Raw genomic sequence first — 26,307 nt, forward strand, 5'->3', positions numbered from 1 at the left:
CAGAGCCCTGAGAGAGATGGTGGCTGTTCCTTCTCCTGCTGCTGGCTACTGTTGTGGTGGTTTGTCAAGTGGTCATGTACAAAGAGACAAGAGCATGTAGTCTAATGATATCAACTCCTCCTCCTTCCCCCCTCTAGCCTTCTTTTTCTCCTACTTAGTGTTGGAAGGTTGGAAGGGTGGATTAGGGGTAGAGAAGGATGGTAGAAAAAAAAAAACCATAAAGTTGCCAAATGTCTGGCTACATAAATTCTTTTATAAAACAGTAAAAAAACTGCTATATATACTGCCTAAATATTCAGAGCATGCTAAATCTCAACTTTAAACTCGGTCAAGTGAGTTTGATGCACCTTTATATTTAGGTTAGTGTTAGGTCAATAGTGATAGGAAGGAAGGAAGGAAGGAAGGAAGGAAGGAAGGAAGGAAGGAAGGAAGGAAGAAAGAAAGGAAGAAAGGAAGGAGAGAGGGAGGGAGGGGAGGTGGGAGGGAGGGAGGAAGAATCATCATATTGAAGTTGTCAGTATTGGTTAATGGCTATTTAAATAAATGAATGAAGGATGATGGTGCAAGATATCATGTAAATCAGCAGTATTCCTGCAGCACCAACTCCATGTGCCATTTTAAAATTCCCCTACATAATTAGCATCCAGGATGATCTGTGGGCAGCATAAATCTTTATTGGTATTATTAAGAGTATCTGAAGTATTGAAAAACCACTCTTCCTACCATGTTTTATTAAAAACCATGACAGATGTTTTATGGTGTGCCTCTTCATTGTGTATCAAGTGTGTGAAATAGATATACAAATAATTTACTTGGTACACAGAGACTCAGCAGTTTACATGCTTGTATCTGATGCACAACTGTCCTGGGTTTCAACTCGGCTCTGCATACCAAAGGTTCACAAGCCATTCAAAGATCCTGTCAACCATCACCATGGTCAAACCACCATCTCTCCTTTCTAAATTCTATCATTCTAACTGTAATTTTGAGGCAATAGCTTTCTTTTTAAAATATATATTTGTTTGTTTGCTGCATATATGAATGTTTTGTCTTCACGTGTGTATTTATGTGCACCACATGCAAGGCTTGTGCCTATAGAGTTCAGAAGAGGATACCAGATCTCCTGAAACTGGAGCTGCAGATGATTGTGAGCTGCCATGTGGGTGCTAGGAACTGAACTTAGGCCCTCTATAAGATACTGAGCCAATATCTATTCAGTCCTGAGGCTGTATTCATTTTTTATTCTCTTCTATTGAAAGTTACAGTCACACAGTTGATGTCACATGTAGACTCCACCATTGGTGATATCCTATCTTTTTTCCCCTGTTGCAAAGTCTGATAGATAATGTTAACTGTCAACTCGACAGGATCTAGAATCCTCTAGGAAACAAATCTTTGGACACCTCTGCCAAGAATGATTTAGATTGGGTTAGTTCTGAGCATACCTATGAGAGATTGTCTTGATTAGGTTAATTGAGATGGTAATCTCTGGGCTAGGGTCACCAGTTGAATAAAAAGGAGAAAGTGGTCTGAGCGATGAACATTCACTGCTCTCTGCTTCCTGACTGTGAGTTTAAGGTGACTAGCTGCCTCATGCTCCTGCCACCATGTCTTTTCCTACCATGATGGACTGCACCCTCAGACTGTGAGCCAAAATAAATCCTTTCTTCTTTTAGTTACTCTTGTTCAGGGTGTTTTTTTTTTTTTAATCACTGCAACAGGAAACATAATTAAAACAGAGGTCATAGCCCCAGTTTTATGGAATGTTCTCTATTGTGTTCTTTTCCCCCCTACTTGGGGCAGAGCACACATCCTTGTCTCTACTGGAATCCTGTGGAGATATCCCTTTCTGTTAGGTCTTCTGAATGGCACTTGTGACTGCACCATGCCTCTCTATGACAGTAGTCTAGTGATGTACATTTTCTGACCTAACCTTAACACTATAAAAATGATTGGCCAGGGGCTAGATAAATGGCTGTGGTTAAGAACACATATTGCTCTTGCAGAGGACTGGAGTTCAGTTCCTACAACAGACTGTAGGGGAAATTGATGCCCTCTTCCAGCCTTTGCAAGCACTTGTATACATGTGTGCATACTAGAGAGAGGGGAGGGGAAGAAGGAAGAGGAGGAGTAGAGGAGGAGAAGGAGAAGAAGGAGAGGAGGAGGAAGAAGAAAAGAAGGAGGAGGAGAAAGAGGAGGAGGAAGAGGAGGAGGAGAAGGGGAAGGGGAAAGAAGAAGAAGGAGAAGGAGGAGGAGGAGGAGGAGGAGGAGGAGAAGAAGAAGGAGGAGGAGGAGGAGGAGGAGGAGGAGGAGGAGGAAGAGGAAGAAGAAGAAGAAGAAGAAGAAGAAGAAGAAATCTTTTCAAAAGATCAATGGGATTTTATGATCTATATTTGAAGACTTCACTAAACAAGTGGCATTGGATGAAAACCCAGCTCAATATTGAAATGATGACTAATTTATATGAGAACCAATTCAAGGACTTGGTCAGAGACATCCTCCCTCATCTCACAGGTTCTTTCTGTCTCCCAGTGGGGAACTGGCTGACCAATACATTTATTTTGTCAACTGGATGTATAGCATCCAGACATCTCAGCTATATGACCAGGGCCAGGAAACCTGTCACTGGCAGAATTATGGATTTTCAGTGAATTTCTTCCTGGCTTTGAAAAATCTAGGCTATGACCTCACTTTTATTTGTGGGGTCTCTTTCATTATTACTCTCAACTGCAACCAGCTTGAGTCAGTTTCTGTTATCCAAGCTCAGCCAATGCTACCTGTCAAGTTTCTAGCATAGGCTCTTAGAGGATGACTCAGTTACTAAAGTGCCTACTAGGTAAGCATGAAGATCTGAGTTCAGATCTCCAGCACCCACATAAGAAGCCTGGTGGGAAGGCACATGCCTATAACCCCAGTGCTGAGACGGCAGAGAGAGTCATCTCCAGGGTCTTCTGGTCTTCCAAACTAACCAATCAACAAGCTCAAGGTTCAGTGAGAAGACCCTGTCTCAAAAAGAGGGTGAGAGATGATCAAAGAACACACCCAGTAGGTCCAGGTCAATCTCTGGCCTCCACATGTGCCCACAAAGGCAGACACACTGGCATATATCATACAGACAGACACACAGGGCACAGTGTCTATCTTGTGCTGTCTGACATCTTTGCCCACACATGCAGATACAGCCACACACATACAAATGCACACACATACCAGTTCAAGCCATTTTCCCTTAGCACTGAACATGGATTAATACACACATTGATTTATCCTTTATTTTCATGCACAATTGCTTTTTGGAATACCTTAACGCTTGTTGTGATTTTTTTTTCTTTTTAAGCATAAGTAAATTGTCAACAATGTCAAAGAACTGAACTACTGCTTTGAAAACTGAGATCTGAGCCTTGCAGGGCAGGACCCATAAGTTGCTAGATGATTAGACAGAATTTTGAGAACCAAAACCAAACAGTTGGAAAATGTTTCTCGGGGGGTTGGGAAAAGGCTTGGAGGCTAAGATGCTTACTGTGCAAACATAAGGACCTGCGTTCTCTCCTCAGAAACCACATAAAACAGTTAGGCATGGCAGCGCACACTTCAAGCCTCAGTCTTGAGGAAGTGGAGGTAGGCAGATTTCTGGGGCTAGCTGGCCAGCCAGTCTAGCCTACATGGTATATTCCAAGCCATTTAGAGACCCTATCTCAAAAAACAAGGCAGAATTAAGACTGTAACTTGGTTCTATAGTACTTGCCTCTCATACATGAGGCTATCTATTCAATCCCCAGAACTGCCAATAAAAAGGAAAATAAGGCTAGGTCTGACTTTGGGCTGGCAAGATGGCTCAGCAGATAAAGGTGTTTTTCTGCCAAGCCCTAAGTTCTGATCTGAAGGCTCACGTGATAAAATGCGAGAACCCACTCAAGTAAGTTATTCCCTGGTTCCCACATGACTGCTGTGGCACACATCCAAATAACAACAGCAATAATAATAAATTAAATAGAAATTTTTAAACCACCAAAAAACAAAATAACAACGACAACAAGAAGCAAAACCACACAAGGGAGATGGCTCCTGAAGAATGACACCCATGATTATCCCCTGGCAGCCACACAAATATGCACACACACACAGGCACACAACCATATACACATACGCATATATACAACTTATGTAGTCAGGAGTGCAAGTATCTTCTACCACTCAGGGTGGACAGACAGAGCTTTCATTGTGAGAGAACTCCAGCAATGGAATTATGAAGCTTATATCTGTAACACTGAAGAAAGTTTTCAATATTTATTGCAGGTCCACTCAATGCCAGATGGGCCTGTTAGCTGTCCATCATTTCAACAAGTTTCTTAATCCACTTAGGAGGAGGGGTTTTCTTTGGCTCATAATGCTGAAGGTTTAATTGGCCCAGTATTCGGAGCCAATTATGAGGCCTTGCTTCATGATGAGAGCATGTGGTGAATGACAACCATCCACCTCATGGCCAGGACACAGTAAAACAGAAAAACAAGGAAGAGACTGTACTCCCACAATCCAATCCCACAATGATGTAATCCCTCTTAGCTCTCATTAATTCTTATTTCTTAAAGAAAGGTTCTACTACCTCCTAAGAGGACCTGGATGGAGATGGAGGTCAGCTCTCTCTCTCTCTCTCTCTCTCTCTCTCTCTCTCTCTCTCTCTCTCTCTCTGTGTGTGTGTGTGTGTGTGTGTGTGTGTGTGTGTGTGTGTGTGTGTAAAATGGGGGTATATGAGTCAGAAGACAACATCAAATGTCAATCTTTACATGACTTCCATCCTTGGTTTGAGACAGAGTCTCTCTTTGACCGCGATGTTCCACAGGTAAACCAGGCTGGTCACTGAGCTTCCAGAAGTCCCCCTGCTTTCACCTCCCATCACTGGGATTGCAAATGTGTGTTCCCGTACTCAGCTTTTTATGTGGGTGCTGGGATACTGAACTCGGGTCTTCCCACTTGCATGACAATTACGTTTACGGACTGAGCTATGCCCCCGGCTGAAGACCAACATTTTATCACATTCCATCTTAGGAACATTCCACATCCAAACTGCAGCACCAGGTAAGCTTGTTCTACATATGAGATGCACAGGCATGCCCTATCCCATACTTAACAGCCCAGAGCAGGGTGCACAAGTTGACAGACAAAGCTATGATAAACGTCCTAGAACACGTATAAAATGCTAGGAGTGACTTCAAGTGCCTGTGACCCCAGCATTGGAGAGGTAGAGACAGGTGAATCGTGAGTGCTTCCTGGCCAGGCAGCCTAGTGAGGGAATGACAAACTTCCCACGTGGTGAGCAACTCTTGTCTCAAGGCCATAGCACAGAGGGTTTTGAGTGAGCTCATGACGTAGCATGTAACCAAGAGAGGAAAACTCAGAGAATGAGCCATGGCAGAGAGCAGGAAGCATATTCTCCTGGAATAAGGCATCCTCCAATCAAAGTCTGAAGCATCATAGGATTGGGCAAACCGGGAAAGGAAGCAGAAGGAAGACCAGGTGGGAGGCAACCGATGGTGAGAAGGGAAGAACATGCGTGGGGAAGTTCAGTCTGCAGTGCAGAGTAGACAGGATCATTCGGAGGAAACGGGCCAAGGCCAGACCATAGCAGAACTTGTAGGTTATGGAGCAGAGCCCGGAGCTTGGAATGCATCCCATAACCAAGGGAGAACTCCCAAAGTATTGCAATCAGAAGGCTGCACGTGGTGAAATGTGCATTTTATAAAGATTAGGATGATTACTCAGTGTGGCAAATGTAGGGAGGGGGAGAAGGAGGGAGACAAGAATCAAGGCACAGTGACCAATTAGGAGCTCATCGGAATAATAGGAGCTAAAAATAATGCAGCCCTTGAACTGAGCAGAGCATCGCTTTACCAAAAAAAGCACAGCGATGCTCTCCCGCTGGCCGCTTCTTATCTTGCTCTCCCAATGGAAGCCAAAAAAACACTGTGCTAAATTGCAGGCATCTCTGCATGGATCCAGGGGAACCGAGGCCAAGTGTACAGATTGCTGGAGACCGCAGTGGATACTGGAATGGAGCATCAAAACATTAGCAGCCAGGGAGCGGGGAGGTGGCTGAGTAGGGTAATTGCTTGCTATGAAAGCACGAGGACCAGAGTTTGATTCCCCGGCACCCACATAAAGAGCAAGCCAGCCTGAGATGCTAAATGACTTCTAGTCCTTTAGTGGCTGTGGAGGTAGATAATTGAATACATGTAAAAAAAAATTGGAGGTAGATAGTTGAATACATATTTTGGTTTGGTTTGGTTTTCTAAGTGTGGTCCACACAAAATTAAATTCAAGCAGATAGGGCCTAGGGAGAGGGTTCAGGCTCTTGCCTCTAAGGTACAAGGAGTTCAGAGATTCAGAAAATAATGTAAATGTCAAGTAGTCATGGTACCCTGTCTGCAATTCTAGCCTCAGAAGGTAGAAGCGGGGGATCTGCAGAGCAAGCTGACCTAGCCATGAGGGTGAGCTCTGGGTTTCATTGAAAGGGTCATGCTCAACGAATAATGGGCAAGATGGTCAAGGATGATCTGTAACATCAACATCGGACCTCCACATGAATGCATGCACACATACATGCACCCAAATAAAAATGTGCTTGCCCACACGCATGCAAAGCATGCATGCATATATGCACACATGCACCCACAGGCACAATGGAAGAGAAATGCAAACAGATAGAGAGAGCCCATGGTTCTAAAATGATGCTCTGTTCCTTTATTTTAAATCCCCAGTTAGGGTTGGTGCAATGGCCCAGTGGTGAAGAGCATTTGGTGAAGACCTTGCAGAGGACCTGAGTTAGGTTTCTAACACCTGTGATGGTCAGTTCACAATCCACCTGTAACTTGTCACTTCAACTTCCGGGGTCTTTGTCACCCTCTCCTGGCTTCAGTGGGGACCCTGAGCATGCACGTGAGCAAGCACACACATTTACACACACGCACATACACGTGGACACGTGTGCGCGCACACACACACTTGTGCTCTGGGATGCTGCCGGTATTCAATTGAAGACCCTCGAGGAACTGATTGTTTCCCAGGTATGGAAACCGCTGTGGCGGGGATGGATTCATCAGAGGAAATCACAGCCCATGATCTAAGCAGGCCAAGTGCCAGTCATGGCCTCTTTCAAGTCCCATCTTGACTATTCACCTTCTAAGAAAAGAACAGGTGAGTTTCTATAGTAGATATACAACCTGTAATGTATGCATTCAGTGAAATATTATATATCTATAAACAAAATACAATTCGGCACATGCTACAGGAGGAATAAAACTCAAGAGCACTAGACCAATTAAGATAACATAAGCCCATCCACATAGACACAATGAAGTGTGGGCACCTAGAGAGGTCAGCTTCAGAGACACAAAATCAAGCCATGCTCTGCAGTGACTGGGAAGAGATGAGTGTGGGGATATTTACTCAGTTACGATTTCAAGTTTGCACATGGAAAGTTCTAGAGATGGATGGTAGCAACAGTTGCCAGACAATGCGAGTGCACTCAATATCACTGGACAACACACTTAAAAGAGATTGATACTGGGAGTTTTATGTTATGTACATTTTAACACAATTAAAATGGGAAAAAATATGTGTCTGTAAGAGAGAGGCAGGAGCAGAAGGCTAATCAATACTAAATATGTTATGTCAATATTTTTCAAACTAAGTAAAATGCTCTCGCTTCCATTCCTCTGCTTTCCCAGGCTTGTCTTTGTGCTCTCTGCCCTGTTTATGTCAGAACTGTCTAGAGGCCGTCCTGCTATCCTTACAGGGTAGGTGACTCCAACTTTATCCCCTTGTGCTAATTCATTCTGTGCTGCTAAAATAAAATACAGGAGGCTGATGGCTTTAAAAAGAAAAGAAGGTAAAATTTGGATCAAGGATTTTGAAGCTCAGCCACCACCCTAGACTTAATGTGAAGGCCTTGTGGCAGGTAGGCATATATGACTGATGTGTGTGTGTGTGAGTGTGTGTGTGTACAAGGGAAGAAGCATGAAGGGTCACATAACAAAGGAGAAAGTAAAAGACAGAGCTGAAGAAGCCAAATTCATTTTACAACCCATTTCTGTGACAATCAATCCAGTTCCCTGACACCTACCCCAGTCCTGATAGACCATCATTAATCCTTTCTAAGAATGTGAACCCCTACAAGGTACTAATTAACTCTCATTAGACCTCACATCTTAAAGGCCCTACCACCCATCAATACTGTTAACCAAGGACCAACACTCCAGTGTGTGGGGAACCAGGGAACAAGATACTTGGTAACTATCCCACTACAAACCCATTTGCCACCAATATTCTGGCCATTCCAAGTCAAACATACATACAAACGGTCCCTTCACCTATGTTCTAGCTCACATTCTCACCTGCCCACCAGACACCGAGCCCTCTAGCTCCCACACCAACTCACTCTCCACAGACACACCCGTGGTTACAATCTGATCTTAATTAACAATAATCTTATTCCTGTCTCATCTAAGAATACCCAAGTCTTCACAGCCTCTCAATTTACAAGGTTGTAATGGTTGGCTTTCACTGTTAATGTAACTGGATTTAGCATTGCCTAAGAGACACACTTCTGGCTGTGCTACTGAGAAGAGTCACTGAAAATGGAAGGCCTATCTTAAATGTGGTCCCCATCATCCAGTGAGTGGGGACCCTAGACAGATGTAAAAATAAATTAAGAAGATAGCTAAAAGAACACTGGGGCATATGACACCCTACTCTAGCCCCTAGGGTACCCAAAAATTTACACAAAACTAAATTTTTTAAAAGGGACCACAGATACCTGTTTCAAGTCACCCTAATGTGTGCCTAATCTCAACATAATATGTGTATGCATGCACATTTTTTTTGAAAGCTGTAGGCCAGAGGACATCTTCTGGTGACACTCCTGAGGCACAAGCTACCTTGCTTTCTGAAACAGAGTCTCACTGGCATGAAACTCAACAAGTAGGTTAGGCTGGCTGTCCAGTGACTCCCTAGGACTCACCTGTCTCCACATGCCACCATATCAGACTTTTTAAATGTAGGTTCTGGGGATTGAACTTAGATCCTCATGCTTGCAAAATGAGTACGTTGGCTATTAAGCCATCATTCCAACTCTCATCACTGTTTTTTAATCACACACACACACTGCATATACACATGTAACACATGCACACAAGCACACATATGGCATACAACACACATATACAATGCACACAGCACACACACATAGACACATGCACACACACATATACACATTCATACACAATGCACACACATATACACACACATAGACACATGCAAACAAACACACACACAGCACAAACATATATACATGCATACACATGCACACACACATATACATCACACACACCACATGTTATTCTCTCCTTTAAAAATTCCCCTCAGTGTTCCTCTCTGATTAAAAAAGAAACTACCCCCCACCTCCTTAGACAGAGAAGGTTGCTTCAGAGATCTGAAGAGATACACTAATTGGCCTACCTTGGGTCAGTTGTCCATTGCTGATCCGATTGAATGTGACAAAAAGAATGCCATCATTTCAGAAGAAGACAACAGAGGTAGGAACTTCTAAAGATGACACTCTAAGATCTTTCCCCAGGGAGTCTACTGGGACTAGAACTTGTAGATATCATTGAAGTCTCAAATCAGTTATGTGGTGGTCTTGACTTTGGAAATGAAAGGCTATATTATAGCACCTCCTCATCCTCACTCCCCCAAAATAGCCTCTGGAAGTACAGAAAAACTCTGGCCAACTGCTAGGCAGGAGAGAACACTCAACCTACATGCACAGGAAACTCGGGATTGCCAATAGTCAGTCAATAGGTGGTTGAAATGTGGGTTCTTCCTTACATCTTCCATATGCACTCTCATTCTAGCTAACATCTTGCTTTCTGCCTTGTAAAATGCTAAGAAGAGAACCCAGCCAAGCATACCCAGATGTCCGACTTAACACACTTCAAGATAATCAATGGCTGTGGCTTTAAGCTGATAACACGGGGACAGTTTGTCGCACAGGTATAAATTTTAAATAAAACAACTGAGATATTTCAGGTAGGCAGCAAGGAGGGGTTTCCAGGAATTGAAAGGGTATGTGAGGTAACAATTCCATTCATGGGTGCTCCAGCTATCGACCCAATTGAAATGCTCCCACAGGTGTCTTTGTGCCCTTGATTCACCTACTTACGCCATATGACACTGACTTGAGAGCTTCATGGCCACAATTATCAAAAAGACACTATGAAACTAAAATGACTTTGTAAAAAGATTTTTATATTGCTTACATTATATCATATTATATTATATTATGTGTATGTGTGTGCACATGCCCTTAAGTATTGTAAGTATAAAATTATGTAATGTATGAACACTCCTCCAAGATTCTTCCCTCCCAACTTCGTGCCCCCCTTCATAGCCTGTTGAGTCTACAATGATGTCCCCACAGGCAAGGGTGTGGAGCCATCCACTGGAGCATGGGCAACCTACCGGGAACTTCATCCTTTAAAAGATCTATTGTCCCCCATTCTGGCAGCCAGCTAGTGCTGTGAGTTCATGAGCATAGCAGCCATGCCCTGTCCAGAAGACATTGTTTTACAACAGTCCTCCCCAACCTCTGGTCTCACAATCTCCCTTCCTTCTTCTCTGTGAAATTCCCTGAGACTTAGAAAAGAGAGTGTGGAGCTGATGTCCCATTCAGGGCTGAGCACCCTAGGATCATTTTTGTCTTAACTTAGACATATTAGTTTTATGATTATCAAAGTCCAATGTGTTATCCCTTCTCCCATGTATTAGTGGATATATGTGAAAAGCTTGATAAGTTCTCCTCTTCCTGTTCCTCCTCCTCCTCCTCTTCCTCACCCTGCCATTCCTCCTCATCCTGCTGCTCCTCCTCCTGCTGTTCCTCCTCTTCTTGCTCCTCCTCCTCTTCCACCTCTTCCACCTCTTCCTCCTCTTCCTCTTCCTTCTTTTCTTCTCTTCCTTCTCCCCTTACCCTTGTTCCTCCTTCTCCTCCAAGGAAAGTCTTGTAAGAAATAATGTACTATTTACTTATCCCTGTGGTAGGGTGCTCTAGTATAATACACAGACTAGCCAAGAGATAAGTAGTCCTAGGACCACAGAGATAAAGTTAGTGTATCCTTTTCCATATTTGCTCTAGCATGTCAGCTATCTGGACCACAAGAAAGGCACAATTGAGACTCCACTGTCTAATCTGGAGTTTGCCTTTTCCCCTGACTCAATCTACCTGTGATGCTCCCAGCAGGGCCCATCAACTCAGGCCTGGTTCTTCTGGCAGTAAGCCTCTAGTGCCATAATCTAATGCCTTTAGGAAAGTATTAACCTTAGGTAATGTACAGGGAAGATTGTACCCTCCTGAGCAGTCATCCAGAGAGGAAATGAGGAAGGGATGTGTGTTCAGGGCTATAAAAACTGCTCTCTGTGCTCCTGTGGTGCATTTTCTTTAGACTAGTTCTGCAGAAACAAAAATAAAATGCTTCACTTGTACGGCTCCAAGTCACTCAAATTCATTATTATGGAGTGTGGGTCCTCATTCCCCACATCTCTCAGTTCAGTCAAGTTGACGATCGAGATGGACCCTCATGCTATGTGACATCTCTCCATGTCAGGCCACCGTCTATCAGATGAGAGCCGTGGTATCATCTCCTGTGATTCACAGCATTGCCTCGAGCAGCCATCTGTATGATGCCTGCTGAGTCCTTAAAGGCTGCCTGACACAAAGTGTGTGCTCAGTAAATGAAAAGGAGATGAATATCTACAGGACTTTAAAATCAAGAGCGCAGCCTGAAAAGACGGTTCAGTAGTTAAGAGCATTTGCTGATCTTTGTACAAGACCCAAGTTCAGTTCACAGCATCTATGATGGGAGGCTCATAACCACTATATCTCCAGTGCCAAGGGATCTGACATGCCCTTCTAACCTCAAGGGGGACCTGTGTACATATGGTGCACATAAATGCACATATAAAATAAACCTTTAAAATCAAGGATGCTAGCTTGGGCTGGTATAGCACACATGCCCTCTATGTTGGGTTTTGTATTGGTTTGAAGTTTCTCAGATTCAGAATCATTGTTCTTCCTAGCTTTGAGCCTATGTCCCTCTGTCCTATGGGATGCTTCTAGCTACATTTCTGAATTTGCTATAGATGCTCTTTTGATCAGGCACAAAGAAGAGAAATGTAGGAAAGGTGCCTCGTAGACAGCTCTTCTTTCAAGTGTCATTTCATGGATGCTGGAGTGCTCTGAGCACAGGGTAAATAGACCTCTACCGTCAGTGATTGCTTCCAAGCAGGCTGCGGTTGCTATATCCTGGAGGAACGTCCAAGTTGAATTACTGGAAATGTCAGGAGCAAAACAGGGCAGATTAAATGGGCACTGAGAAGTTCAGAGGGAGGCAGTAATTGCTCTTCATCTTGGTGTTAAAAAGAGGGAGTCTGAGCACTCAGGAAATGGCGTAAGCACTGTACAAGTAGATGAGGCTTCAGCACAGCCAGCCAGTGGCTCTTGAGATTCCAGCAGAATTGGAGGCATGAGATGGCTACACCTGAGTAACCTGGACGAAACAGACATTTGAAACAGACACTTTTGTCAGAACTGTGTGAAACTCTTTTAAAAATGCTAATTGTTTTTAAAAAGTTGTGTGTGTTGACAGTACAGGTGCCTGTGGAATCTAGAAGAGAGGGACAGTTTCTGGGAGCTGATATTACAGGTGGTTGTAAGCCACCTGATGTGGGTGCTGAGAACTATGTCTTCTGCAAGAGCAATAAGTGCCCTTAACTACCAACCAGTCCCCAAACTGTAACTTCTGTTGCAAGAAATCATTTTCATGCTCAGTTGATCCTTCTAAACACTAATTTTAAGTGTACAGGCTCTGTCACAGTCAGATTCGCATGACTATAACAAATTGCCTGAGGTAATTGATTCAGTTCTTTAGGGGCTGGGGAGATGGTTCAGTTGGTAAAGTACCTGCCTTGTAAAACACTAAGACCTGAATTCCATTCCAAATATCCATATAAAAAGTCAAGGTGTGATAGCATGGACTTACAATCCCAGCACCTGATAGACAAAAACAGATAAACTCCATGGCTTGCAGGTCAGCCAGCCCAGCCTAACTGATGAGCCCTGGGTCAGCAAAAGAACCATATCTTACAAAATAAGCCATAAGGTTCCTAAGGAGCACCAATCTTGGTTCATCTCTGGCCTCTACACCTGCACCTGCACTTGCACCCACATGGACATGTACACACAATATTATAAACACTGTGTGTGTGCATGTGTGCTACATGTATGCAGAGGTCAAAAGACAACCCCATATGTCAATCACGTCCTTTAATCTCTTTTGAGAACAGGGTCTCTAGTTATTGATAACCGTGTACACCAGGCTAGCTGGCCTGTGAGCTTCCAGGGCTTTTTCAGTCTCTGTTTCCCATCCCACTGTAGGAGTTCTGGGATTACAGATGTGCACTATTACATCTGGCTTCACATAGTTTCTGGGGATTTGCACTCAGGTCCTCAGGCCTGTGTAGGAAGCACCCAGTCAGCCATCTCCCTAGACTCCATTTTTTTTTTTTTTAAGTATATGAAATTCTTTGAACACAATGCAGTGGGCTCAGCTTTTGGCGTGACATTCCACACTGAGGTAAACATTTTCCCTTTGTTATTAGGTCAGTAGGGGTTTTGTAAAGAAGTAGAGGGGGTTGTTTATACCTTGCGGTAGAAAAGGTCATCTTAAGCTAGGCTCTCTAAGCGCATTTTAAAATCAAGCTTGATTTGGAACTTTAGTTGAATTAAAATGGTGGCATACATCAGATCTTTTCTTGCATACAAGAGGAGGAAGGTGAGAGGAGAAAATGGTAAAAAAATATATGGGAGTACTGCAATCTGAGGCTAAATGAGACCCAGACTGGCCTTCAATTCATTTCCAGGCTGAGAATTAGGCTAAAGTTCTGATTTTCCTACCTCCACCTCCTGAATGTTTGGATGACATGGATGTACCTTGCCAAATGACTTTATTTCATTCCCTGTCGTTATAATAAAATACCCTGACAAAATCAGCTTAAGGGAGAAAAGGTTTATTTGGCTTACCATCGCAGGTTACAGTCCATCATTGCTGGGAGGTCAAGGCGGCAGGTACGTGAAACAGCTAGTAACATCACACCCATGACTGAGAGCTGAGAGCAATAAATGAGTGTGCGCACATCAGAACTCAGCTTTTTTTTATTTCATTATTCAGGTAGCTTCCTCCCTTTCCATGCAATCCAAGACACCCCCCACCCCACCCCCATCCAGAAAATGACTTTCAAACCAGAGTGAAAGAGGACCAACTTCCTATTACATCAAGTCCCTTGCAGAACATCCTTTCACATGCTCTTAATGGGGAACTCAAGAGATGAGAACAGTGAGATGCAGTCATACTGCTGAGAAATGGAGGCGTTGTGTCCGTCTCAAGCACGGGGCAGACTAGCTTCCCACTGTCTTGAATTAATTGGCAATAACACCATGCATTTGACTGAGAGAAAAAAAAAATGTCACCTTGTGCACCCTTCCTCACTTTTCTTGTTGCTGTGACAAAGCATTTGACAGAAGCAACCGAAAGGAGGAAGAGGTATGTTGTCTGAGAGGTTTAAAGGGCACAGGCTATCGCAGTGGGGAAGACATGGCAGCTGGGTCCCTACAGGCGAAAGCTTGCAACTGGTCATATTGTTAGCAAACAGGGGGCAGCTAGCTCAGGCCAGAAGCATCTGAGTTATTATCCTTAAAAGTGTACTTCCTGAGACTCTCGCCTCCACCACCCATACCTCCCACCTGAAGGGTTCTACCTCTTCCCCAATTGGTGCCACCACCTAGAGAGCGCGGCTTCACACATGAAGGGCGCTTCACATCTAAACCGTAATATCGGGTCACGAAGGTGTAACACCCACATCTCTTCTTACAAGACTCTGTCAGGGCAAGGCGGGCAGCCCTCACTCTACTGTCAGACCCTTGTAACAGCTGCTCTGAGGATATGCTCCATCAGACGGCACACGGCCAGTTCCTGAGAATGACCCAGATATTCAGTTCAAACCACTGCTTTTAATAGGCTCCTACCTCTGCAGACAAGACGGGAAGGGTTTGGGGTGAAATGACTTCAGACTCACCTGCCCATTCAGCGATCCTCTTCCTTCATGGAAGCCCAACTAGCATGGCAGTCTGATGGCATTCCTGGTCCTGCTCATTCCCCCCATTATCCTTTATAGACTCTTTGCTTAATAAAGTCCTTGGATGCCTCCTTCCATCTGGGTATTTAATCCATCAAAGGACCCAAAGAAATACACCACCCCACCTAAGGATGAGCAAAGCTTAGCCCTGCCTGCCTTTGACATGTGATGGATGGAAAGTATATTTACCATGATACCTTTTATTCTTTTAGGTCAGTAAGTTGAGAAAACAAACATCCCCACTGACTGAAGATTGCCCCATGGCGAATAGTATATTTTAGTAAAATAAGTAGATGTGGAATAGGGCAAGGTGGTTAATCCTTGAAACAAGAGGGAGATTCTACAAAACCTGAAAAGAGGGCTGGAAAGCTAGCTCAGCCAATAAAGTGTCTCCTATGCAACTATGAGGAGCTGAGAACGACCCCCAAGACACACATAACAAATAAACAGAAACCTAGGTGTGCTAGTGTGTGCGTGTAACACCAGTACTGAGACAAAAAGATCCCTAGAGCTACCTGGTGGGCCAGCCTAGCCTACTTGGATCTCAATGAGAGAGCTATCTCAGAAAACAAAACAGGGCATTAGATTCAGAGGTCCAGGGCTCTCTTGTATGCACATGCACCCACACACATGCATATGCATGTACATGAATATGCATAGGCACACATACAACCAAAAAAGTGAAAATCATGTTTAATCACAATAGAATATTTAGGAGATTGGTATGAAGGAGGTTGAGAGATATGTTCTACTAAAAAGTGCTGGTAAAGTTGATTTCTTATTAAGTAATTTATTTTAAAATTATGTATAGAAGTGTGGCTGCTTTTGTATATGTGTACCACATGTGTGCTGGGCTCATAGAGGCCAAAAAGAAGTGTCAGATCCTCTGGAATTGGTGTAATAGAAAGGCATATACTGCCTACAGTGGGTGCTGGGACCCCAACCTAGGTGTTGTGCAAAAGCAGCAAGTGTTCTAACCTGATGGATGCTCTGTCTCTTGACCTGGGTGCTGGCCTGAGTTTGAGATGGACTTATGTGTTGGTTGGTTTTAACTGTCAACTTGAGACAATCTAGAGTCACAGGACAAGGGAGCCTCATTTGAAGAACTATCTAGATCAGTTGGGTCTGTGAGCATGTTTTTGTTTATAGTCTTGACTGCCAATCAATGTAGGGAGACTCATCTGTGGTAGGTACCATTCCCTAGACTGGGCTCTGAGATATATAAGAGTAGAGAAAGCTAGGCATTATGAATCAATCTCTCTCTCTCTCTCTCTCTCTCTCTCTCTCTCTCTCTCTCTCTCCTCTCTGCTCTTGACTGTGGATATGATGTGACTAGCTGTCTCAGCTCCTGCCTGAATGATGACTTCTCTGAAATGATGGAATTATGAACTAAAACAAACACTTCGTCCCTTCAATTGCTTTTTTGTCAGGGCATTTTAGCACAGCAGCAGAAAAGTAACTAGAACAACCTAGTTCTTTCATTTCTAGAAATGTGATTATGCCTCTGTGAGCCACAGCCTTCTGAACTCTTAAGCATAGGAAATTGTTCCCTCCTCCTCCTCCTCCTCCTCCTCCTCCTCCTCCTCCTCCTCCTCCACCTCCTCGCTGAGTTTTTTCTTAGCACAGACATTCAGGCTGTGACAGCTCATTCAGCTTCACTTGGGATGACATTTTTCTTTCCATGTTTTTCCCTTCATTCAGATTTTGTTAAAAGCAGACATACCTATGTTGTCTTGAACTTGTGTCTATCATACAGAGGGAATTGGATGTTTGCCCTGTGTAGTAATATGATGTCACATATCTGCTGATATTTGGGGCAAAGGAGAGCCTCTGGCACAGTAGTTCTCAATCTTCCTAAAACTATGACCAGTTCCTTGTATTACGGTGACCCTCAACTATAAAATTATTTTCCTTGTCATTTCCTAGGTGTAATTTTGCCACTATTATAAATTGTAATATAAATATCAGATATGCAGGATGCATTTTCACTGTTAAAAATTGACCCAAAGTGACCCAGTAGCACATATGTATATAAGATAGATTATAGATAGATAGATAGATAGATAGATAGATGCATATGCCTATAAGCAACATTTCTCATTCAAACAGTAGCATTCCTTAGAAACTTTTGTCTATTTTATCTTGGGTTCCAATATGTTAATAGGGGTTCTAGGCCTACCTGACCCTACCTGATAGATATGCCTGGTCTAGCCACATATCAGTTAAGTAAATAAACGACTCTCTTCCACGTTGACATTTAGGATCTGTCAAGAAGAGAAGCAGGGAGTTCTAGCTTTGCCCGTGGCAGGCTTCTGAGCTGGACTTTGAAAGCATGATGTGTGGCTTGCAGACAGAATGAATCTGCCCCGGTGGAGAAACGTGGATGTATGCTTGACAAATCAATTCCCCTTCTCAGAGGAGGAACAGGAGGGCTCCCTCAGAGGTCAGGCAGCTCAATTACCGGAAGCAAAGCAGACTGCAGCGGGTTCCTGAAGAGCTAAGGGGTCTCTGAGTGCAGATGCTAGCGCAGCCACCTGCCTGCGACACCTGGGCGACAGGGACTTACTGCTGAGAACCTCTGATATAAATGACATCATCACCTCCACATGCAGGGCTGGCCTCTGCCTTCAGTCTCAGAGGTTCTGAAACACCTCACCCAAAGCCAGAATGAGCTCTGTGATAAACAGCCAGTTCCTCTGGATCTGTGCAGCCTGCGGGATGGCTGCCTTTGCTGGTGGTCCTATACGACTACTCCAAGAGCTTGTCCTTTACTGCTCCTGACGCCTCTCTTGCAAGTAGGAGAAGCCAATATTTGGGCACCCTCAGAGAATTACAGATAATGTGCTTTTCAATCAAGAGCCATCCATTAAGATATAGTTAAAGATAAAGGGTAAGAGGCTAGGTTAAATCTCTCTACTCAAGTACTCCTCAGACCTTGGACTGCTCTTAACCTTCCTAAACCTCAGCTTCCCTGTCGGTTAGAAAGCTGACTCGTGAATGCTGAGGAACTGGCTCAGTCAGCAAAGTGCTTGCCAGCCAAGCATGAGTATCTGAGTTAGATCCCCAGCACCCACGTGTGGTGGTTTATGCTCTATTCACAGCATTGTGGAGGGAGAGACAGGTACAGCCCTGGGATTAACTGGCCAGACAGCCTCAGCTACTCAGCAAGTTCCAGGCCAGTGAAAAACCTTATTTCATAAAACAAAGTGGATAGCACCCAAGAAATGGCAACTGATGGTGTCCTCTCGCTTCTTCATGCATATGCACATAGGCCACAGACACTTATGCACCACAATACACACACACACACACACACAAATACACATATCATGACATGCCACAGACACTTAAATCATGCACCATAATACACACATACACACACACAAATATGCATATCATATGCATATGCACATGCATATATACCACATATACTTATTCATGTACCACAATACACACACACACAAATACACATATCATATGTATATATACCACAGACACTCATACATGCACCACACACACAAATGTATCACACACAACTGTATATGCACATATACTTAACAGGGCACCACACACATACAAACCATGTATCATACACATACACCACATACACTTGCATGTGCACAATACACAAATATTCACACATATGCACATACATATACAACACACACACACACACACACACCACTTATCAGAGTACTTACTTGAGAGGGTTAGAATTAAATTTGTTAATAGAGACCTGTGATCCCTGCACTCATATTCTTTTAGTTCCTAACCTGAGAAACATGCAAATATACAGACAGAGTCTCCATCCTGATGTCCTAAAGGGAAAAGATACACTGTTGGGCTTCTGTATTCATGGACTCCCCATTCTCAGAGTCCAGTCTGCATCCATGGATCCAATCAACAGTGGGTGGAGCATGTCTACAAAGCACCATACCTCCACTGAACTTCCACAGCCTTTTCTTCCCATCAGACTGCTTTATAACAATTGTCTCCATAACAGTCATACGATGTTAGCATTATAACTTATCTAGAGAAGATATAAAGTACTTAGGGAAATATGTGTATCCTATACTAATACTGCATTACTTTATACAATGGCCTTGAGTATCCATAGGCTTTGGTATCTATGTAGAGGGGTGTCTGAAACTGATCTACCTTGGACTAAGGGATAAATATGCATCCAGCCACATCTCATAATAGACAGATGCTTAGGTAAACAAGGAGAAAGGCCTGGGGATATGACTTAATTGGCAGAGTGATTGCTAGCATGCAGAAAACCCTGGGTTCCATACCCAGCACCCTGTAAACTGGATATGGTGGTTTAGAACTATAATTCCAACACTGCAATCCAAGCATTGGAGGCAGGAAGGTCAGTTCTATGTCATCCTTGAGAATATAGTCAGAGACCAGTTTGAGGCACATGAGATTTTTCTCAAAACACAAAAACAACAAAAAAAAAAAGTTTGAAGGTTGGAAGGAAGGAAGAAGGAGGAAAGAAAAGAGAGAAAATAATTTTGTCATAGTCATGATCAAATTCCTGACAAAAGCAACTCGAGAAAGAAACATTATTCTGGCTCACAGTCCAAGAGTGCAGTCCATCACAGCAAGGTAGGCACGGTGGCAGGAAGCAGGTCACACGGCATCCGCAGTCAGGAAGCAGAGAGAGACAGATGCCTGTGTTCAGCTCACCGGCTCCCTTTTCTTCGATCTGAGACCCATAGAATAATGCTGTCGTCTGCAGGGTAAGTCTCCTCTCCTCAGATAACCTTTCTGGAAATGACCTTATGGATACACCTAGAGATGCATCTCCATGGCGATTCTAAGTCTGATCAATGAAGATGTACCACCCAGCAGGCCGTAAGACTTGGCTCTCACCGACACGCTAGCTCCTCCCAGGATCATCTTTCAGGTTCTCAATAGTGTATTCCCACTTTGAATCCAGGGATGGATTTCTCCATAATTAGGTCAGATCAAGCATGATCCAGTCATCTCTGAAAACTATCATACAGAGACATATCCTGGCTGAAGCTTACTAACCCCTCCAGTACTTCTCAGTCTTGTCTAGTTGTCTAGCAGGGTCAATCGACACAGGAGGCTCAGTAGTGAAGAGGGTTTACTGCTCTTGGAGAGCACCTGAGTCCAGTTCCCAGCACTGATGATGGACAGCTCACAGCCACATGTAATCCCGGCTTAAGGGGATCTGATAGCTTCTTCTGGCTTCTGTGGGCAAATGTCTGAGTGTATTTATGCATGCACACACGCACGCACGCACGCACACACATAAATAAATAGATAAATAGATAAATAAATAAATAAATAAATAAATAAATCATTTTAAAATGATTAGCTGGGTATAGTGGTACATCCCTTTAATCCCAACTCAGGAGACAAGAAGAAAATATTTTAGTGAGGTCAGGGCCAGCCTCGTCTCATATAGTGAGTTCCAAGGGAGCTTGGGCTTAACCAATAAAGATGGTTGCCGGCCAAAATGTAGGCTTACCTAACACACACTGGTACTGGCTCTCTTCCACCCCCCCATAGTTACTCACCTGGTCTCTTCCGTCTGGTCTATTTGTGTAAAACATTGGTTTGCAAATGTTCCCCTCCCCCCTTTTAGAAAGCTTTCAGTCTTTAGAGAAGCCTACTGTTCTTTTGAATGTTAAAAAAACATACAAACCTGTTCCTATCCACATGAAAAGAATGACATCCTGATGTGTCACTCTTGACATTAATGTTCCTCCATGCTCTACGTGCACAACTGTCCATTGTCTAATTTTTATCCCTAATCAATGGAAGCCTGGGGGCATTTTTAACACCTGCTGGGCTTTTAAAAGAACTCATTATAGGAAATCGGAATTCAGTACCTAACCTGTCTGTTGAATGCCCCCTCAGTTTCCCCAGGCAAAGGGCTCACAGACAATGCTCTACTCTATTCACTGACGGCCAGATATAAGCAAATCTCTAAATGCCAAAGGAAAGCAGGTTCAAGATGTTTCCTTGGGTGCATTCCTAAGGGTGACAGAGCTCATTCTTAAAAGCCAAGGATGCAGCATATAAAAGGATACCACTGGAGCAGGCGTTTATCTATGGAGAAAGGGGAAGAAAAGAAAGATAGGAGAGACAAGGAGGAAGAGAGGGAAGAGAGAGGGAAAGAGATAGCCAGAAAGGAAAGGAGAGAAGGGGAAAGGCGTGGTGGAGAGAAGGAGGGAAGGAGAGAGATAGGGATAAAGAATAATAGAGAAATGAAAGAGATACATGGAGAGGGGTGAAGAGAGAGCACAGAATGGGAGAAAGGGAGACAGACACACTGAATGAGAGAAAAAGAGATGACCCCAAACTGGGGTGACAAAACTGTTCATTGAAATGCACTCACGAACGTTTGCAAGCCTTCCACTTTGGGAGTTAACAGTGGGCACTGTGCTGTTTTGAATGTGCAATGTCCCCTAGAAAGACTCCTGTGTTAGAATGTATGATGCCCATTAGTGGTGCTGCCTTGGGAGATTGTGGAACCATCAGGGGCTGGATTGTCTAACAGATGTGGGTCAACCTGCTGGTATACCCTGAAGGTGGTATCTATTTCTGTTGCTGGCAGAGCCCTCTGTTCCTTTTATCATTCTACAGTCTTGTTAGTAGTTTTTGTATATTCATCTACTTGTGTGTATTGTGTGTGTATGGATACACATGCAGTAAGGTCAAAGGGCAGCCCTCAGAAGTCGGTTCGCTTCTCTGTGTGGGGACCAAATCTAGGTCCTGTGGCTTGGTGATGAGCAGTGTGGATATTGGAATGAGAATGTCCCCCAACAGACTCACACATTTGCAAGCTTAGACCCTAGTTAATGAACCATTTTCGGAGGATTATGAGATGTCCTTGTTGGAGGACGTATATCCTTGTGAGAAGAGGTATGCCACTGGAGGGGTGGGCACCGATCTTTCAAAAGCCTTGCCAAACCCAGTATCTGTTTTCTCCATTTGCTCGACCCTGTGACTCAGGGTATAGCTATCAGCTACTCACCACAACACCATGGCTACCTGTGTGCTGCCATGGTCCCTGTCAGGATGATAATGGATGAACACTGTGAAGCTGTAAGCAAGCTCCCAGTTGAATGCTTAATTTTATAAGAGTTCCCTTGGCCATGGCACTCCTCACAGCAATGGATCAGTGACTATGCTATCAGCTGGGTAGTCTCACCCTCAAGCCTCAGCATCTTAATCCACTGCACCTTAATCCAGCAAACTGTGAGGAGCTGCTTCTCAAAATCAGGCAGCTGTCCATGCAATCATTCAGGTTGCACAACCTCTCAACCCTGATGGAATCTCTTCCCTGAAACCATGAGCCAAAACTAATCTATCCCCCTCTCAGCTGCGTCTGTCACAGCAGCTAGACACTAACCAACACAGGCACTGTTAGGAACAAAACAAGAATATGAGACGAAGGATTTGTTATCTAACTGCCAATCATGTGGAGAGGTGGGGCTATATGAGAGTTAACGTTGATTGTACAGTTTACAGGACATATAATCACTGGATAGACAAACTTCCGGTTGTGTTTGTGAAGGTGGCATTTCAGGCTTTATTGTGGGGCAGAGGGAGACCCACTTTAAATGTGGGAAGGGCGATCCCATGTGCTGGGGACCCGTACTGCGTAAAAGGAGGGAGCAAACTGAGCATCTGCATCTGTCTCTCTCTGCTTCCTGACTACGGAGGCCATGTGACCCGCTGCCGTGTTTTCCCCACGATGCTTATCCCACTGTACTCTCAAACTGTGAGCCAAAATAAACTCTCCCTGCCTTATTTGTTAGGCACGTTTCTCAGCAACACGTAAAGTCACTAATAGGTCTGGGAAGCCAACAATCACGAGTCAATTACAGATCCACTGAGAAGAAGGATCTGGATTTATAAGCCTACTCATTAGCTAGGCCACCAGGACGTGCCATTGTATAGATCATAGAGAAAGATGATTGTTGTATTATATCACAGTCTTGTCGTGCTCTACCAGAATCATAACTGCTAATCAATTTTCATCATTTGTACTGTTGGGTCATAAATTTATTTCGATGCTATTCTGGCTTCCTTTCTGTTGCTGTGGGGGTGGGGAATGTTATAATCGAGGGCTCCTCCTATATCAATTAACAATCAAAACAATTCACAAAGATGGATGGACAGGTCAATTTTGTCAGGTGACTCTAAGCTATGTCAAGGAGGCAATGGAGCTTAGTAGGACAGGAGCCATAACTATGAATACATGTTAAAGGTAGATTTCAGCTTCTTACCTATCAAATACTCACAGATATTTGAGAAGTAAATTCTATGTGAACTCTGATATCCAGAAAGAAAATCAAAAGGCAAAAATCTCAAGTCAAACTAACCCAGTGCTGGTTTTGAAACACAATCTAAATACATTACTTTCAAATGTCTAAATACATTACTTTCTTGAAAAGTTTTGACAATTACACTTTTATTCTTCTCCACTCTTATTCTTCCTTTTCATTCCCATTCTTTTCTAGACACAGAGAAGAATTCTGACTATTAGTAACAAGAAAAACCCCTGATATAACCAATACTTCTAACATTTCAGCCCATTCATAAACTTTCCTGGGCAAGCTATTGATTGGAGTTTTTATTCGGATTTGCGTGTGACAGGGTAGGTGGGCATGAGCGAGCGCAGGTTCCTTTGGGGGCCAGAAGAGGCTGCAGGATCAAATGAAGCTGCAATCACAGCCATGTGTCAGCTACCCAATGTAGGTGCTGGGAACTGAACTCACGTCTTCTATAAGGTCGGCATAAACTCTTAACATGGAGTCATCTCTCCAGCCCCCACTGGTTGAGTTCTAGGCCTGAGTATTAAGAAAAAAGTTGTATGGAAATAACATGTGTGTAAATATCATGTGTAAACCAGGAGAGCTTTGGACCAGAGAGATTGTCGAGTGGTTAGAAGTATTGGGTGCTCTTGCAGAAGAGAGAGGTTGGGTTCCCAGCAATACAAGGAAGTTTGTGATTGAATCAACTCCAGTTTTAGGGGGGTCTTACACCCTTTTCTGGTCTCCATGGGCATCAGAACACAAAAATACCTACATATACATACAAACAAAACACTCATGCACATACTAAAATAAATCAGTCTTTGAAAAGAAGGAAGGAAAGAAGGAAGGAAAGAAGGAAGGAAAGAAGGAAGACAGGACAGAAGGAAGGAAAGAGAGAGAGAGACAGAGAGAGGGGGGGCAAGAAAGCCTTAACTCAGACAGTATTCTTGTAATCTCCTATCCTAAGGTAAACCTTCATAATCCTTCCATGACTGCAGACTGGATAATCCCTTTAGTGGTGTACACATACAACTATACACATACGCACTTCTCAAATAATAATCCATTCTTTTGTACCACAAGGAGGTCTTTAGCATATTTCATTCGTTAATAAAAATCCTCCCTCTGGAAAATGGCACCGTGGCTTTTGAGGAATATTATAAATAGTTCTTCATTAATTGGAACCTAGCCCAACTCAGCCTTTTGATGTACGTGAGAACAGTGGGGAAGGGCTGCTTGATCCCTGATGCACATAGATAATTTCACTGCTCTGGTCCTCGCTCCCACCCTAAGGGTATGGGTGGCCCATTTCTAAAATAGGTGCATTTAAAAGAGTTCTTGTGAAGTAGAACCCCTTTAATATAAATTAGCAAATGAAACTTAGGCATATAGTTAGGCAAGAAGAGGGCCACCAGCGAGATAAGACATGATGGGGACTAACAGTATATTTTGACAAGTTGGGGGATAGAGCAAGGTTCTTTATCTTCCAGTAGTAGGCAATGAGCAGATTTCTGTCCTTAAATATAGCACTTAAAAACATAAGGAAATCCTTTTCTTAGGAAAAAAAAGTCACTAAAAGCCAGTTTAAGAATTAAAAGCAAGAAAACAGGAATGGAAAAAGACAGGAGGAGAGTGGGGCTATTGGGGTGGCTTAGGAGGTCAGGGTGCTTTACTCTCAAGTGTGATGGCCTGAACTCTATCCCTAGAACCCATGTTGTGAGGGGAAAGAATCACACCTCATTCAAGTTGTCTCTGACAGACAAGTGTGCCTCCCAATACACAAAGGAAATAGAAAATTGTAAAACCAGAAAATTTTCAAGCTACAGCCATATTTTCTAAAGGTAAGAAAAAAGGAGGACAGAGTTGGAAGGAATAAGACCACCATATTGAATATCTGAAAAAGAGAACCTACTAGGAAAGCAAACAGATTTGAGCTGTGAGGCTTTTTAAAAAGCACAATCAAAATTAAAATGAACAAAGCTGAGCCTCATGGGGCAAGCCTGCCATCCAGTTATTTGGAAAGGCTGAGGGGAAGGATCCTAAGATCAAGCCTGTCAGAACTACAGTGAGTTCAAGGCCAGCTGAGACAAGTTAAGGAGACCCTTTCTCAGAAAAAAAAAAAAGAAAAGAAAAAAAAGAAAAGTAAAAGAAGAGTTTGAATATTATTCAGAATTCTACCTAGAATCCCCCAGGGAGGGGCTGGGGATGTGGCTCAGTGGTAGAACCCCTACCCAGAATCCCCCAGGGAAGGGCTTGGGGGTGTGGCTCAGTGGTAGAGCCTCTGCCTAGAATCCACCAGGGAGGGGCTGGGGGCATGACTCAGTGGTAGAACATATGTGAGGTCCTAAGGTCCATCTCCAGTACTGTTTTTAAAAAGGCATGGGTCACTTAGCGTTTCCTAGAACTCCCTTCTCTCATATCCCTTGAGTGTCTCCTACACTTCTTTAAGGCACCTACCAGGATAGTCTCACCTAGGGCTGTTCAAGTCACAGAAACTAGGATCTCAATCAACAAATAACAGGACCTTATGGCACAAAACAAGAATTCTCAAGATGAGGGAATTCTACAGTGTGTATCCAGTTCTCAGTGTCAGCAAGAGATGATTTTTCCATCTGTTTGTCCTCTGTTTTTTTACCCTGTGTGACTACTTAGTGCTGTAGATACAAATAAAACATGCACCTAGAATCACAACCAGGGCAGAGCAATGCTACCTCTCCCTGGTGGGTCTCCCTTTAAGAGCAAGGGGCCATTTCTCAGAGGCCTA

The sequence above is a fragment of the Apodemus sylvaticus genome, chromosome 22 (genome assembly GCF_947179515.1).
Source record: "Apodemus sylvaticus chromosome 22, mApoSyl1.1, whole genome shotgun sequence".
Classification (NCBI taxonomy): domain Eukaryota; kingdom Metazoa; phylum Chordata; class Mammalia; order Rodentia; family Muridae; genus Apodemus; species Apodemus sylvaticus.